The 19240-nt window shown below is 44.0% G+C and overlaps 1 protein-coding gene across 4 annotated transcripts in view; it reads left to right on the plus strand.

Annotated features, from left to right (window-relative positions):
- LOC141154523 (ectonucleoside triphosphate diphosphohydrolase 8-like) overlaps positions 1 to 19240 on the plus strand; it is a 57997-nt gene that overhangs the window by 8461 nt on the left and 30296 nt on the right. The window contains exon 1 of one of the 4 annotated variants that reach the window (XM_073640581.1): positions 4891 to 5042. The exons of 2 other annotated variants lie outside the window; for them this stretch is intronic. The gene's annotated coding sequence lies outside the window, so the exon portion shown is untranslated. Of the gene's footprint in view, positions 1 to 4890; positions 5043 to 19240 lie in introns of those variants that run through there. One more of the 4 variants, XM_073640583.1, reaches the window with a different exon arrangement.

A 19240-nucleotide genomic window follows, 5' to 3' on the forward strand; every position in this document is an offset into this window, starting at 1 on the left:
TTTTTTTGTGCAATGTGTGTTTATGTCCTCATCCTCCTGCAACCTCCGGGGCCTCTATTTCTGGAGGGTAATTTTGATGAGACAGTCAAAAAAATAGCAGAAATCTAAATGTGGAAATGCTCCCTGAACTTTATCAAAGGGGTGCTAGTATTTGTCCCCAATTCTAACGGTTTGGAGACAGGGTCCAGGATTTTAACTCATGTCTCCTAAGCCTCAATAAAAAATCTGTTATCAGGCCCCTATATAGCCATTTAGGTGGCAGCGACTTCTACATCTGCACGCCTCTATAGCTGTGCCCCTGCAGGGAACTTTTCCTTGCAATCAGGGCTTGTCATAGACCACATCCTGCTGACACCAAGGGTGAATCACTTTGCGCTTCTTAATAAAGTTAAAAGTATAATCTTTAGGGCATTGTGCATTTGTGTCTGAGGCTCTGATACTTGTGGCATGCTTGGGGTTGGCACCAATGCCTGAATACATTGGTGCTTATATAGCCATGGCTTGTGCTGTGGTTTATCTCTGTGAAATAGATGCACACACTTCCATACTGCTTTCAAGTTTCATCATATTGGCAAAGTTTCTCCAGACAGCTAGAGATGGTTGGAGGGATAAGGGTTTATTGGGAATTTCAGGGACAAAATAACCGATAAACTGTGGAATCTGCAGATTATAGGAGATGGCAGAAGGCATGGAGCCTCGAGGAGCGATCTGATAGATTAGCAAGGAGAAATTGCAGTTCAGAATTCCACAACCTGAACTTGGGTTGTTCCTTACCTTCCCATTGAATTCATTGAAATCTTTTAGAACTTTCTGTCTCCCTCATCTAAAAGTCATTGTATCCCAGTAAATTTCCTGCAACACTCGATTAATGACATTAAATAATAAACACAAGGTTCTAATAGGGACATGGGGTAAAGAGCATAAAAAAACAAGTTAGGAGTCCAGAAGGGGTGAGATTATAAATGTACCTCTGGAATGGCTCTAAATATCCTATACAGACAACATAGCCCTTGTTATATGGGTGGAAGCTTTGCTATTTTACAACAAAGGGATTACTTAGGGGAACTGAAATTTATGTATAAAAAGACTCAATCGCAACTATAAAAAAGCCATTAACTTATAATAGTGCAGTATAAGAGGAGCTGATATCAGTCACATATGGATGTCAGCATTTCTGGAGGTTCTCAGCACTGGTGATATGTGACATGAAGTAGTGTTCATGGCAAGGTGGGGAGCACTACTGTGAACCTCTCCCCAGTCCGAAATTGCTGATAACAGATAGAAATAGATTGCACTAAACCACACGGCAAACTTATAAATAAGATAGATCTTACGTTTTGGGCTCAGAGTCGGTTACGTTCATCTGGCATGCTCTATTGGATAGAGTAATATGGAAGTGGTGCTTTATAGAAGTCCTGTACAGCACCCAGTACCGAACTGCAGGGGCTCTGTTTGCCCCCATACAGCCTCTAAGCGTATGGCTCTGTCACGTCCATCTGTCAGTAAGATCAACCCTCCTAAGTCGCCTATAAGGCCATGCAGGTCATAGAAAGTTTAATAAAATGATACCTTGATTGTTGGGGAGATCTATGTTTAGCCCATAGATCTTTACAGCTCATTTTCATATTAAGAAAAATGTGGATTTCTGTAGAATAAGACATCGGATCGCAGATATCAAGGTGTCATTTTATTCAGCTTCCTATGACCTAAATGGCTATATAGACAGCTCAAGAGGGTTGATCCTACTGACAGATTCCCTTTAAGGCTCCCCCTTGAACATTGGATGAAAATAGTCTGAACCCTGCGATTTTTACAGGTCTGAGAAACTATCTGAGTGTACGGGGTGCTCCTGACTCTTTCCTGACAGATGATAAAAGGGGGAGAGAAGGATCAGAGAGTTGCAATTTCAACAACTGATCGTTTTGTTTTCAGGTGAGATTAGCCCCAGTCAGCAGTGTCACAAAACATATGATAGCTGAGCCAAACCGAGAGTTCACGTGTATGGGGAAGATGGGAGAGATAGAGCTAATGTTTTGCAGACATCGGAACTAATGTGTCTGCAACTGTGTACATGGCCGGCTTAAGAGTTGTTGGCTGCAAAAGATGTACATTAGGGATGTCAAACTCAAACACACAGAGAGCTAAAATGAAAAACATGGACAAAGCCATGGGCCAACCAGTATACAGTATAATGGGCTCCACATAGTCCTCCATACAAAATAATGGGTCCACATAGCCCTCCATACAGTATAATGGCCCCACATAGTCTTCCATACAGAATAATGGCCCCACATAGACTTCCATACAGAATAATGGGCCCTGCATAGTCCTCCATACAGAATAATGGGTCCACATAGTCCTCCATACAGTATAATGACCACCATATAGTCCTCCATACAGAATAATGGGCTTCACATAGCCCTCCATAAAGAAAAACGGGCCCTACATAGTCCTCCATACTGTATAATGGCCCCACATAGTGCTCCATACAGAATAATGGGCCCACATAGTCCTCCATACAGTATAATGGGCCCCACATAGTCCTCCATACAGTATAATGGGCCCCACATAGTCCTCCATACAGTATAATGGGCCCCACATAGTCCTCCATACAGAATAATGGACCCTACATAGTCCTCCATACAGTATAATGGGTCCCACATAGTCCTCCATACAGAATAATGGACCACATAGTCCTCCATACAGTATAATGGGCCCCACATAGTCCTCCATACAGAATAATGGGCCCCACATAGTGCTCCATACAGTATAAAGGCCCCACATAGTCCTCCATACAGAATAATGGGCCCTACATAGTCCTCCATACAGTATAATGGGCCCTACATAGTCCTCAATACAGTATAATGGGCTCCAAATAGTCCTCCATACAGAATAATGGGCCCTACATAGTCCTCCATACAGTATAATGGGCCCCACATAGTCATCCATACAGAATAATGTGCCCCACATAGTGCTCCATACAGAATAATGGGCCCCACATAGTCCTCCATACAGAATAATGGGTCCACATAGCCCTCCATACAGAATAATGGCCCCACATAGTCCTCCATACAGAATAATGGCCCCACATAGTCCTCCATACAGAATAATGGGCCCTGCATAGTCCTCCATACAGAATAATGGGTCCACATAGTCCTCCATACAGTATAATGGCCACCATATAGTCCTCCATACAGAATAATGGACTTCACATAGCCCTCCATAAAGAAAAACGGGCCCTACATAGTCCTCCATACTGTATAATGGTCCCACATAGTGCTCCATACAGAATAATGGGCCCACATAGTCCTCCATTCAGTATAATGGGCCCCACATAGTCCTCCATACAGTACAATGGGCCCCACATAGTCCTCCATACAGTATAATGGGCCCCACATAGTCCTCCATAAAGAATAATGGGCCCCACATAGTGCTCCATACAATATAATGGCCCCACATAGTCCTCCATACAGTATAATGGGCCCCACATAGTCCTCCATACAGAATAATTGGCCCTACATAGTCCTCCATACAGAATAATGGGCCCTACATAGTCCTCCATACAGTATAATGGGCCCCAAATAGTCCTCCATACAGAATAATGGGCCCTACATAGTCCTCCATACAGTATAATGGGCCCCACATAGTCGTCCATACAGAATAATGGGCCCCACATAGTGCTCCATACAGAATAATGGGCCCCACATAGTCCTCCATATATAATAATGGGTACCACATAGTCCTCCATACAGAATAATGGGCCCCACATAGTCCTCCATACAGAATAATGGGCCCCACATAGTCCTCCATACAAAATAATGGGCCCCACATAGTCCTCCATACAGTATAATGGGCCCCACATAGTCCTCCATACAGAATAATGGGCCCCACATAGTCCTCCATACAGTATAATGGCCCCACATAGTCCTCCATACAGAATAATGGGCCCCACATAGTCCTCCGTACAGTATAATGGACCCCACATAGTCCTCCATACATAATAATGGGCCCACATAGTCCTCCATACAGTATAATGGCCCCACATAGTCCTCCATAAAGTATAATGGGCCCCACATAGTGCTCCATGCAGTATATTGGTCCCCCATAGTCCTCCATACAGAATAATAGACCCTACATAGTCCTCCATACAGTATAATGGGTCTCTCATAATCCTCCATACAGAATAATGGCCCCACATAGGGGTGATGGCTCTGGTGTCGCAGGCCAAATTTAACCACCCCGCGGGCAAGATTTGGCCCACGGGCCAGAGTTTGACATCTTACTGACAGGGGTATACAAACATGGGCAACATAGGGGCTTAGTGGTTAGCAGGGCATAATCTCAAGCTTGTTTGCCTCAATTCAAAATCTCCAACAATTACCACAGGATTTTTATAGTATTGCTCTTCTCCTATGGGCCAAAGAGAACTTTTGGGCCCAACTATGCTCCAGGGCCCAGTGCGACTGCAACCCCTGCCCCTACAAGAGTTACATCCCTTGTGCCAGTTTTGATTCTGAACAGGGCCAACCTGCATGGAGTTTGCATGTTTGCTCCCTGTTTGTGCAGGTTTCCTCCAGGGTCTCAACTCCCACTAAAAACTGGAATGTTGTGGGGCCCACCAGAGAAAGTTAGTGATCACAGCTATGTAACAGTGCGGAAAATGTTGTTGCTAGATATGCAACAGAAATAAATATTAGAGGAATTACCCTCCTTATGACAAATATCAAAAGAAGAAATGCTAGTAAAACTGCTCCTTGCAGCATCTGCATGTGGGAGATAACACAGGCTGGGCCTCTTACCCTTTTGCAACCTGTGTTTTTGATAGGCTAAAATGCAACAGGGAAGAAAGGAGTTAACTGTCTCTAAGTAAAATCCCACTTGTAGTGACTGAACAGCACTAGGTATGGCTAAACCTTCACTGCGCAGAGTGGGAGGGGAAGAGGAGAATTTAAATTGGGATTTGGAGAAGCAGCCTCTCACTTGTCTTCTAGACTCCTCAGCATCTCAGGAAGGAGCGACTCTGGGTCTGTTCCAGGTTCCAGGTATGTGGTAATCAGATCCACAAACACTCCTTGTTTGATCTCAGATTTATTCTTACGATTACAGCTTATTTGCTCAGCAATGCAACAAAGGGGAAGTAATATGGGTGCAATATTATCTACCCCCCTCCTCAATAATAATAATATTGTCTTAGGCACCTGAAACATTACCAATTAAGCTGCATTTCAATACTTTCTTAATAAATCCCTGTCCCAGCAGAGCTTACAATCTAATTTCCCATATGAGCTGTTATGTTTCACATTAAGTCCAAGGGTTATCAATGTGTTGAGGCTGGTAAAAAATAAAAAACTCACAGAAAGAACACACAAAGTCCATAAAGATATCACAATGGGCTGGATTTCAACTTAGGAACCTGGTGGATCATGTTTTGAGGGATAAATACGCTTTTATACCGTAACTTCTATTATCTCACTATAATAATGTTATTTTATTATAAATTTTGTCAAAAATCACTCCATAGACTCGCTACACAAAAATCCAAATATAATATTCAGAAGTTTAGTTTCTGGTCTTGCTCAATAAATCATAGGGGGTCACAAAGGATCTACTTGCCTCAGACTTATTAGGAAATGAAGCTTAGCTTAAAGGATTCTTTAGAATAGTAATTCTGATACTTTTATGTGATGGTTATATGCTTTATGAGATACAATGTTTCATAGTGTCAATATTGTGATAGTGAAGTTTACAGGTGCTTGGATTCCCAGGGAAAAGTCCTGTAATACCAGACTGCAGCCCTGTGTTAACCATGTGGAAGTGGCCATGTCACAGCTGTGTACATGATACTCTGTATATTAGTAAATATTATAGCAGTATGCTCCATATTACTCTATACATGAAGATATATAACTTGTACCAGCTGTACAGAAGATACCCAGGTTATACCAGCATGCTCCATATCACTATATAACTTACACCAGCTGTACAGAAGATACCCAGGTTATACCAGCATGCTCCATATCACTATATACAAGAGAATGTATAACTTATACCAGCTGTACAGAAGATACCCAGGTTATACCAGCATGCTCCATATCACTATATACAAGAGAATGTATAACTTACACCAGCTGTACAGAAGATACCCAGGTTGTACCAGCATGCTCCATATCACTATATACAAGAGAATGTATAACTTATACCAGCTGTACAGAAGATACCCAGGTTGTACCAGCATGCTCCATATCACTATATACAAGAGAATGTATAACTTATACCAGCTGTACAGAAGATACCAGGTTATACCAGCATACTCCATATCACTATATACAAGAGAATGTATAACTTATACCAGCTATACAGAAGATACCAGGTTATACCAGCATGCTCCATATCACTATATACAAGAGAATGTATAACTTATACCAGCTGTACAGAAGATACCAGGTTATACCAGCATGCTCCATATCACTATATACAAGAGAATGTATAACTTACACCAGCTGTACAGAAGATACCCAGGTTATACCAGCATGCTCCATATCACTATATAACTTACACCAGCTGTACAGAAGATACCCAGGTTATACCAGCATGCTCCATATCACTATATACAAGAGAATGTATAACTTATACCAGCTGAACAGAAGATACCAGGTTATACCAGCATGCTCCATATCACTATATACAAGAGAATGTATAACTTATACCAGCTGTACAGAAGATACCAGGTTATACCAGCATGCTCCATATCACTATATACAAGAGAATGTATAACTTATACCAGCTGTACAGAAGATACCAGGTTATACCAGCATGCTCCATATCACTATATACAAGAGAATGTATAACTTATACCAGCTGAACAGAAGATACCAGGTTATACCAGCATGCTCCATATCACTATATACATGAGGACAGAGGATGTATAACTTATACCAGCTGTACAGAAGATACCAGGTTATACCAGCATGCTCCATATCACTATATACAAGAGAATGTATAACTTATACCAGCTGTACAGAAGATACCAGGTTATACCAGCATGCTCCATATCACTATATACAAGAGAATGTATAACTTACACCAGCTGTACAGAAGATACCCAGGTTGTACCAGCATGCTCCATATCACTATATACATGAGGATGTATAACTTATACCAGCTGAACAGAAGATACCAGGTTATACCAGCATGCTCCATATCACTATATACAAGAGAATGTATAACTTATACCAGCTGTACAGAAGATACCAGGTTATACCAGCATGCTCCATATCACTATATACAAGAGAATGTGTAACTTATACCAGCTGTACAGAAGATACCAGGTTATACCAGCATGCTCCATATCACTATATACATGAGGACAGAGGATGTATAACTTATACCAGCTGTACAGAAGATACCAGGTTATACCAGCATGCTCCATATCACTATATACAAGAGAATGTATAACTTATACCAGCTGTACAGAAGATACCAGGTTATACCAGCATGCTCCATATCACTATATACAAGAGAATGTATAACTTACACCAGCTGTACAGAAGATACCCAGGTTGTACCAGCATGCTCCATATCACTATATACACGAGGATGTATAACTTATACCAGCTGAACAGAAGATACCAGGTTATACCAGCATGCTCCATATCACTATATACAAGAGAATGTATAACTTATACCAGCTGTACAGAAGATACCAGGTTATACCAGCATGCTCCATATCACTATATACAAGAGAATGTATAACTTATACCAGCTGAACAGAAGATACCAGGTTATACCAGCATGCTCCATATCACTATATACATGATGACAGAGGATGTATAACTTATACCAGCTATACAGAAGATACCAGGTTATACCAGCATGCTCCATATCACTATCTACATGAGGATGTATAACTTATACCAGCTGTACATATATAATTATATACAGAAGATACCTGCTGTACATATCTAAATATATACAGGAAATGCCCAGATTATACCAGCTGTACATGTATAACTATATACCGGAGATAGCCGGGCTATATCAGCATTTTCCATATCACTATATGCAAGAGGATGTATAACTAATATCAGCTGTAAATATATAATTATATACAGTAGAAGCCCAAGTTATACCAGCTGTAAATATATAATGATATACAAGAAATGTCCTCATTATACTAGCACTACATATATAATTATATACAGGAGACGCCAAAGTTATACCAGCTGTACATGTATAATTATATACAGGAGATGCCCAGGTTATACCAGCTGTACATGTATAATTATATACAGGAGATACCCAGGTTATACCAGCTGTACATGTATAATTATATACAGGAGATACCCAGGTTATACTAGCAGTACATATATAATTATATACAGGAGACGCCCAAGTTATACCGGCTGTACATATTTAATTATATAGAGGAGATGCCCAGGTTATACCGGCTGTACATACATAATTATATACAGGAGATGCCCAGGTTATACCAGCTGTGCATATATAATTATATACAGGAGATGCTCAGGTTATATCAGCTGTACATATATAATTATATACAGGAGATGCCCAGGTTATACCAGCTGCACATGTATTATTATATACAGGAGATGTCCAGGTTATACCCGCTGTGCATATATAATTATATACAGGAGATACCCAGGTTATACCGGCTGTACATACATAATTATATACAGGAGATGCCCAGGTTATACCAGCTGCACATGTATAACTATATACAGAAGATACCCAGGTTATAGCAGCTGTACATATATAATTATATACAGGAGATGCCAAGGTTATACCGGCTGTACATATATAATTATATACAGGAGATGCCCAGGTTATACCAGCTGTGCATATATAATTATATACAGGAGATGCCCAGGTTATACCAGCAGCACATGTATAACTATATACAGAAGATACCCAGGTTATAGCAGCTGTACGTGTAAAATTATATACAGGAGATGCTCAGGTTATACCAGCTGTAAATATATAATTATATACGGGAGATGCTCAGGTTATACCAGCTATACATATATAATATACAGGAGATGCCCAGGTTATACTAGATGTACATGTATAATTATATATAGAAGATGTCCAGGTTATACCAGCTGTACATATACAATTATATACAGGAGATGACCAGGTTATACCAGCTGTACATATATAATTATATACAGGAGTGTATATACAATTATACAACCAGCTGTGCATATACAATTATATATAGAAGATGCCCAGGTTATACAAGCTGTACATTTAAAATTATATACAGTAGATGCTCAGGTTATACCAGCTATACATATTTAATATACAGGAGATGCCCAGGTTATACCAGATGTACATGTATAATTATATATAGAATATGCCCAGGTTATACTAGCTGTACATATATAATTATATACAGGAGATGCTCAGGTTATACCAGCTGTGCATATACAATTATATATTGAAGATGCCCAGGTTATACCAGCTGTACATTTAAAATTATATACAGTAGATGCTCAGGTTATACTAGCTATACATATATAACATACAGGTGATGCCCAGGTTATACCAGATGTACATGTATAATTATATATACAATATGCCCAGGTTATACCAGCTGTACATATATAATTATATACAGGAGATGCTCAGGTTATACTAGCTATACATATATAATATACAGGAGATGCCCAGGTTATGCCAGATGTACATATATAATTATATATAGAAGATGCCCAGGTTATACCAGCTGTACATTTAAAATTATATACAGTAGATGCTCAGGTTATACCAGCTATACATATATAATATACAGGAGATGCCCAGGTTATACCAGATGTACATGTATAATTATATATAGAAGATGCCCAGGTTATACCAGCTGTACATACAGTCATATGTAAAAGTTTGGGCACCCCTATTAATCTTAAGCTTAATGTTTTATAAAAATTGGTGTTTTTGCAACAGCTATTTCAGTTTGATATATGTAATAACTGTTGGACACAGTAATGTTTCTGCCTTGAAATGAGGTTTATTGTGCTAACAGAAAATGTGCAATCTGCATTCAAACAAAATTTGACCGGTGCATAAGTATGGGCACCCTTATCATTTTCTTGTTTTAAATACTCCTGCCTACTTTTTACTGACTTACTAAAGCACTTTTTTTGGTTTTGTAACCTCATTGAGCTTTGAACTTTATAGCCAGGTGTATTCAATCATGAGAAAAGCTACTTAAAGTGGCCACTTGCAAGTTGTTCTCCTGTTTGAATCTCCTCTGAAGAGTGGCATCATGGGCTCCTCAAAACAACTGTCAAATGATCTGAAAACAAAGATTATTCAACATAGTTGTTCAGGGGAAGGATACAAAAAGCTGTCTCAGAGATTTAACCTGTCAGTTTCCACTGTGAGGAACATAGTAAGGAAATGGAAGAACATAGGGACAGTTCTTTTTAAGGCCAGAAGTGTCAGGACAAGAAAAACATCAGAAAGGCAGAGAAGAAGAATGGTGAGATCAGTCAAGGACAATCCTCAGACCACCTCCAGAGAGCTGCAGCATCAACTTGCTGCAGATGGTGTCACTGTGCATCGGTCAACTATACAACGCACTTTGCACAAGGAGAAGCTGTATGGGAGAGTGATGCGAAAGAAGCCGTTTCTGCAAGTACGCACAAACAGAGTTGGCTGAGGTATGCAAAAGCACATTTGAAGAAGCCTATTTCTTTTTGGAAGAAGGTCCTGTGGACTGATGAAACCAAGATTGAGTTGTTTGGTCATACAAAAAGGCGTTATGCATGGTGGCAAAAAAACACAGCATTCCAAGAAAAACACTTGCTACCCACAGTAAAATTTGGTGGAGGTTCCATCATGCTTTGGGGCTGTGTGGTCAATGCCGGCACTGGGAATCTTGTTAAAGTTGAGGGACGCATGGATTCCACTCAGTATCAGCAGATTCTTGGCAATAGTTTTCAAGAATCAGTGATAAAGTTGAAGTTACGCAGTGGATGGATCTTTCAGCAAGACAATGATCCAAAACACCACTCCAAATCTACTCAGGCATTCATGCAGAGGAACAATTACAATGTTCTGGAATGGCCATCCCAGTCCCCAGACCTGAATATCATTGAACATCTGTGGGATCATTTGAAGAGGCTGTCCATGCTCGGCGACCATCAAACTTAACTGAACTGGAATTGTTTTGTAAAGAGGAATGGTCAAAAATACCTTCATCCAGGATCCAGGAACTCATTAAAAGCTACAGGAAGCGACTAGAGGCTGTTATTTTTGCAAAAGGAGGATCTACTAAATATTAATGTCACTTTTCTGGTGAGGTGCCCATACTTATGCACCTGTCAAATTTTGTTTGAATGCAGATTGCACATTTTCTGTTAGTACAATAAACCTCATTTCAAGGCAGAAACATTACTGTATCCAACAGTTATTACATATATCAAACTGAAATAGCTGTTGCAAAAACACCAATTTTTATAAAACATTAAGCTTAAGATTAATAGGGGTGCCCAAACTTTTTCATATGACTGTATATAATTATATACTGGAGATGCTCAGGTTATACCAGCTATACATATATAATATACAGGAGATGCCCAGATTATACCAGATGTACATGTATAATTATATATAGAAGATGCCCAGGTTATACCAGCTGTACATATATAATTATATACTGGAGATGCTCAGGTTATACCAGCTATACATATATAATATACAGGAGATGCCCAGGTTATACCAGCTGTACATATATAATATACAGGAGATGCCCAGGTTATACCAACTGTACACAGGGTTGCCACTAAGAATTTCAGGGCCCCATACTGCCAAAATTAAAAGGCCCCCTTTAGACTCTGCCCAGGCTCCACTCCAGCTCCACCTCCATCCCTCGAACCTTCCACAGTCCCACCTCCCACTCTTGAAAAAACTCTACTTTCTGCACCACGTCCTCCTCAATCACACATAATAGTTCCCATAAGGCTGTGCGCCCACGATGTGGATTTAGACAACAAAAGAAAATTTTTTTAAAAGCATTTAAAACAGACAAAAACATGTGCAATCTTCATATGGGGGAATTCATGATAATATGCATAAAAATAGCAATAAACCCCACTATGTTATGTGCCACAGGTATATTTTACATCACTTATATAACATTCGATTAATGTAGACCAACTAAGCAACCCTGGCTATAAATAGCACGGCACAACCAGTCAAAATATGTGTTTATGACAAAGCAAACCCCCCTAAATAATATAAGTGAATCAAGGAATGAGTAGGAGAGATGGTCTATTGGCAATGGGGCCTCATATTTTAGAGGTATTGGCCAGATTGTGTCACCAAAGTCGTATATGACGTGGCACAGTTGATCCACATATAAATAACAGGCCAGGCATTCCTGAGTGGTCAAGTCAAGAAAATAAGTAAATAAAAAATATATGGAAGATACCCCTGACGAAGCTGCGTCTGAGCAGCGTAACGTGTAGGGTCTCTGGTGCCAGCAGGTAATTATTCTTCCATATATTTTTTATTTACTTATTTTCTTGACTTGACCACTCAGGAATGCCTGGCCTGTTATTTATATGTGGATCAACTGTGCCACGTCATATACGACTTTGGTGACACAATCTGGCCAATACCTCTAAAATATGAGGCCCCATTGCCAATAGACCATCTCTCCTACTCATTCCTTGATTCACTTATATTATTTAGGGGGGTTTGCTTTGTCATAAACACATATTTTGACTGGTTGTGCCGTGCTATTTATAGCCAGGGTTGCTTAGTTGGTCTTGTAGCACCCTGAGGATTCGGCTGCTACAGGGGTATTACACCTCAAGCCAGAGGTGTGGTATTCCACTCCCGGGTAAGGATGGAGTATGGAACTGAGCTCAGTAGGCTGCATGCACTACATACATCCCATTTCCGGGGGACAGATCAACGGTACTCCCACCAGTTTATGTGCAGGTACGACAGCGTCTGTCCCTGGCTGGAGTGGGAGGGGGGTGGAACATCCCAGTAGTGTAGGGGCAGATAGGGGGAGTAGTCTGGGTAAAGATAGGAGCTCATTGGGTGCTGGTCACCTGGGCTCACACATAGAGGGAGTATATAAGGTGGGCACCATCTTAGAACAGGGTCAGTCAGTGAGAGTTTAACCTGAGGAGCAGAGCAGAGGAGTTCAGTCAGGAGGGCTGACAGGGAGCTGTGGCTCCGGCTGGGCCCAGCTCCAGAACAGAGCCTGCTGAGAGAGAGAGAGGAGTCAGAAGGACCCAGAGAGGAAAGAAGAAAGAACCCCAAGATCCCAGAATAAGGACAGAAGGGTGAGGGGTTGGCGAACAAGGGTACCGGAACCCAAGCTGGCGGAGGCCAAAGCAAACCTTAGCCAGGAACCGGAGGTCGTGGGCAGGATCTGCCACGACCCTCACCAAATCCACTAGAAAGGCACACCGAGCATAGGGTCAGGGAGCCCAGAGGAGGCTTGACCAACAAGAGACCCGAGGGAGCCGGACATAAGTGGATCCCTGGTGGGAACGGCCAGTAGAAAGGGAAAGTCAGAAAGGAGCTCAGGACCACGCTCCAGAATTGCCTGGGGGTTGGCCGAGTCCAGGACCTGGTGGACGCAGCACGGCTCGGGTGGTCACTCAAGGCCAGAGTGACCAAAAGAACATCAGTAAGTAAAAACCCTGAACTGCACCTCCCGTCTCAGAGTCTCCTTTCTACACCACAACAACCACCATCCTCCACGTCTGACCCCCTGAGGCTATACCCCTCCCGTTGGGGGTTATACTACCACAGCTGCACTCACACCACCAGCCTCAGCGGACCATCCTGCAGCGGCGGCCTTTTGACCGCAAATCAACGGGTGGCGTAGTCGACACTAAGAAAATCTGCAAGGACTGCCGCACACTGAGTTTGACACCCTGGGCACGGACCGGGTCACAGCCACTCGGAGACTACAACCCCCATCTGATCCGGCTCCGGGTATCCCTAACAGCATGGCCCAGGGGGCGCGTCAACTTTGGCGTAGTTGGCAGGATCACGTGCCCGCAACAACCGGGTACTGCGTGCCTGAAGAAAAGTTCACATTTACCTCAAAAAGAAGTCTCCCGCCAATTCCAGAGGGTCCCCGCCATCGGACGCCATCTCGGATCAGTTCCCGCCATTTGCCCATCATCTGCAGTCTTTTCCCGCCATCCACAGAGTTTCCCGCCACTGGGAGAAGATTCCCGCCATTTCAGAAGATTTCCCGCCTTGGCAGAGCGGACGCCATTATGGGCGTGCCAGAGGATGGCAAGAGGCCACCTCCCATCGTGGGCCAGGATCGGAAATGGCGCCAAAAGTGGAAACCGCCCCCACCAGCAGAGACTGTGATGATTGATATGTCCATCAGCGTGAAGGAACTGCCCCTGGAACTGGCAATCACAAAGTTGCCCCAGGACCACCCCAAATGTGGGCGGAGACGGAACAAAAGAGCGAAGATGGGAGCAGCCTGGAGGAGTCTGGAGAGAGCGCACCCGGAGATGAGGAGTCTGGAGAGGAGTCCAGAGAGAACGCACCTGGAGATGGAGGGAGAGGCAGGCAGCACCGACCCAGTGGTCAGGAGCCTGTTGCAAGCGACAACCCCAGAAGGCCTGGTGGAGATCCTGGCACAGCTCCCCCGAGACCGGGAGCGTGCACAGACCGCACTGGAGGGCTTGGCTCAGAAGATGGCCCGAGTGCAGCAGGACGTACTGGCCGCATGGACCCGAGAGATGGCCCTGCAGGCTGGAGCCTGCCAGCGAAGCATGCCACCCGCAGCGAGGAGCAAGTCCACCTCTGAGGACGGCGAAGGAGGGACGATGGCCGGAGACGACGCCGCGGAGGGAGCCGAAGAGATGAAGGCAGGTAATGGGGACGACAATATCCCGTGCCCAGAAGCCGTAAACCTGCCCCAGCTCCCCGTCGCAGAGCCCGAAGCCCCACTTACCGTTCCCGTAGCCGCTGCGTCATCGCTCCAAGCTAGGCCTCAAGCGGCCGGAGCCGCGGCCACGCCCCCTGTGACGTCACACGCCTCGATCCAGAGCGCGGCCAAGCAGGAGACGCCACCGGCCTGGTCGCAAGGCCGAGTGCCCCCGGGCGCCGCAGTGCCAACAGCGCCCTCTACCTCCACTGAGCCACCGGCCTGGTCACTGGGCCAGGTAACCCCGGGCGCCGCCGTCTTCACGGTGCCCTTTACATTCAGGGTGCCCCAGGCCTGGTCGCAAGGCCTGGTGAACCCGGGCGCCGCCACCACAACAGCGCCCTCAACGTCCACAGCGCCACACCTGGGTGAAGACCTATTTGCCCAGCATACATGCCCGGATGGGCAGCCCTTTGTGTGGCCACCGGAGTTCCACCATCCCCGACTCCGGAAAGAAAGACCTCTGGAGGAGCCCCTAATCCCGGTTCCGGCGCCCGTCAAGATGACCCCGCTCTCGTTAGAGGAGGCGCAGTTTGAGTGGGACCCCCCCAGGAGGACGTCGCCACTGATGTACAGTAGGAGCACTGTATATAGTTACCCGTCGGGGTATGAGAACTGTTATAAGTACTGCTGCTAGTTAAAATATAGTCCCCGTTGGGACCAGTGAACTGTTCCAGTGTGTCCCATCTCCCCACAGGCTGAGGACTGTGAGCAGCCATCCCTTTTTCCCCACTGGCCGAGGACTGAGAGCGGCCATATCCCCTTGTATATAGTTGCGCTTCCTAAAGTGCCCCCTACCGGTTTTATAGGAAACTGTTTTTTCTTGAAGAGACTGTTGCACTTTACCCGGTCACAAGTTGTCCCGTGGCCGGAGGAACAAGAATATTTATTATGCTGCTGATAATGTTTATATGTTTTCTATGTTTATGATGTTTTTGAAAAAAAAATTGTATGTTTGTGGATGTTTTTATTCTTTTACAGCCCGAGGACGTGCTGTGATTTACCAGGGGGGAATGTAGCACCCTGAGGATTCGGCTGCTACAGGGGTATTACACCTCAAGCCAGAGGTGTGGTATTCCACTCCTGGGTAAGGATGGAGTATGGAACTGAGCTCAGTAGGCTGCATGCACTACATACATCCCATTTCCGGGGGACAGATCAACGGTACTCCCACCAGTTTATGTGCAGGTACGACAGCGTCTGTCCCTGGCTGGAGTGGGAGGGGGGTGGAACATCCCAGTAGTGTAGGGGCAGATAGGGGGAGTAGTCTGGGTAAAGATAGGAGCTCATTGGGTGCTGGTCACCTGGGCTCACACATAGAGGGAGTATATAAGGTGGGCACCATCTTAGAACAGGGTCAGTCAGTGAGAGTTTAACCTGAGGAGCAGAGCAGAGGAGTTCAGTCAGGAGGGCTGACAGGGAGCTGTGGCTCCGGCTGGGCCCAGCTCCAGAACAGAGCCTGCTGAGAGAGAGAGAGGAGTCAGAAGGACCCAGAGAGGAAAGAAGAAAGAACCCCAAGATCCCAGAATAAGGACAGAAGGGTGAGGGGTTGGCGAACAAGGGTACCGGAACCCAAGCTGGCGGAGGCCAAAGCAAACCTTAGCCAGGAACCGGAGGTCGTGGGCAGGATCTGCCACGACCCTCACCAAATCCACTAGAAAGGCACACCGAGCATAGGGTCAGGGAGCCCAGAGGAGGCTTGACCAACAAGAGACCCGAGGGAGCCGGACATAAGTGGATCCCTGGTGGGAACGGCCAGTAGAAAGGGAAAGTCAGAAAGGAGCTCAGGACCACGCTCCAGAATTGCCTGGGGGTTGGCCGAGTCCAGGACCTGGTGGACGCAGCACGGCTCGGGTGGTCACTCAAGGCCAGAGTGACCAAAAGAACATCAGTAAGTAAAAACCCTGAACTGCACCTCCCGTCTCAGAGTCTCCTTTCTACACCACAACAACCACCATCCTCCACGTCTGACCCCCTGAGGCTATACCCCTCCCGTTGGGGGTTATACTACCACAGCTGCACTCACACCACCAGCCTCAGCGGACCATCCTGCAGCGGCGGCCTTTTGACCGCAAATCAACGGGTGGCGTAGTCGACACTAAGAACATCTGCAAGGACTGCCGCACACTGAGTTTGACACCCTGGGCACGGACCGGATCACAGCCACTCGGAGACTACAACCCCCATCTGATCCGGCTCCGGGTATCCCTAACAGCATGGCCCAGGGGGCGCGTCAGTCTACATTAATCGAATGTTATATAAGTGATGTAAAATATACCTGTGGCACATAACATAGTGGGGTTTATTGCTATTTTTATGCATATTATCATGAATTCCCCCATATGAAGATTGCACATGTTTTTGTCTGTTTTAAATGCTTTTAAAAAAATTTTCTTTTGTTGTCTAAATGTAATCATGTAATAAAGATTTTTTTTACTTTTCCAACATTGGGTGTGCATGGTTATATATCCTGAGTCTTTTTCTTCCGAATAATTTTGTGTCTTTACATCAGGTTACTGTAGCACCCCTTTCTATTTGTGATTATTATTCCCCAGCAGTGCCCACTGTTTCTTTTTGTGTACACGATGTGGATTTAATGCGCTTCCGCGGCTGCATTTCCGACGCGAAAACGCATTAAAAATGCATGTTAACTTTTCTGCCATGTTTCCCAATGATAATCCGCATGTGCTGCGCACTGCGGAAATTTCCGCTGCGGATTATCATTGCAGAAAATCCGCAGCACTACCATTAATTTTGTGGAATCGCGGCGAAATCGCCGCCATTGACTTGCATTGAACCGCATAACATCCACATGCATACAAGTATGCATGCGGACGTTATCCGATTCAATGTGCGGATGGTACCTGGGTCTAGAGAAGAGGAGACTCCCCTCCAGACCTGGGTACCATAGTACCTGTAGTTAAAAAAGAATAAAATAAAAAAAAAAACATTATACTTACCTTCTGCTGGCCCCCTGTCTGCTCCCGGCGGCGCTGCTGGCTCGTTGGCTGCTCGCAGTGGTGTCAAAGGACCTTCCATGATGTCATTTAGTCATGCTGACGTTGGTGGTCGTGTGACCTGTCACATGACTAAATTACGTCCTTTTTAGAGCACCATGAGCCGCCAAAGACACCGGACGCTCCGGAGAAGGAGACCGGGGTCATCGGAAGGTGAGTATAATGTTTTTTTTTATTTTTCAACATTTTTATTCTTTTTTTTTCTATTGATGCTGCATTTGCAGCATCGTAACTTGGTCACACAACATAAATCCATGCCGGTTGCATGGATTTATATAGTGTGACCAAGTTGTCAAGCACTTTCCAGGTGATGCTAAAATCACTTGGAAAAACGCTTGATAACCCGCATGCGAAATCGCATGTTCAAAACGCTTCACAAACGCTTCTACTTGGCAGAAAAAACGCATGTAAAATCTGCATGCGTTTTTTCTGCCAGGGACATGTAGAAATGCTCTGCAGCATTTCTGCATCGTGGGCACTTGGCCTATCACATATATAGCTTTTGTTTTGACCAAAAGATTTTTCAAGCCACCACCACGACAAGGAGACTCTTTTGGCCAAGCCCTGCTCTACTTTAACCTATCAAACATTATAATACCCAATATTCCTTTTAGGTATATTTTTTATGGGAATATGTCACATCCATTTTTTAAAATGACCAATAATACCACATACAAGGGAAAAACACTGTTACAACGTGACCATTTCACATATTACCACCACATAGTGACCGAATAATACCACATACAAGGGACAAATACCAACACACCGTGACCAGATCGCATATTACCACCACATAGTGACCAAATAATACCACATACAAGGGATAAATACCGCCACACCGTGACCAAACCACATATTACCACCACATAGTGACCGAATAATACCACATACAAGGGACAAATACCGCCACACCATGACCAGATTTCATATTACCACCACATAGTGACCGAATACTACAATACTGATCATTAATAAAAAAAAAAAAGAATACTAATATTACCATAAATGCCATTATACACAGGATCTCTGTACATAGTATACAATGTATAGTGTCAGTGTACAGGTAACACACTGACTCACCGGTAACGTCTCTAGCTGAAGTCCTTCATCTTCGCTTTTCTTGTTCATCAAGCACAGACCGCCACTACTTCTTCCAGCCAGGACTCGTCTCTGCATAAAATAACACAGTTATCTAGAGCACATTCTCAATTTTTCTAAATTTTTCTCCAACTTCTACACTAAACCAGATGAAGAAAAAAAGCGACACAGTGCAACCCTG

The sequence above is a fragment of the Phyllobates terribilis genome, unplaced genomic scaffold (genome assembly GCF_046119375.1).
Source record: "Phyllobates terribilis strain yellow unplaced genomic scaffold, ASM4611937v1 Scaffold_7__3_contigs__length_470593459, whole genome shotgun sequence".
In the NCBI taxonomy this organism is placed as follows: Eukaryota; Metazoa; Chordata; class Amphibia; order Anura; family Dendrobatidae; genus Phyllobates; species Phyllobates terribilis.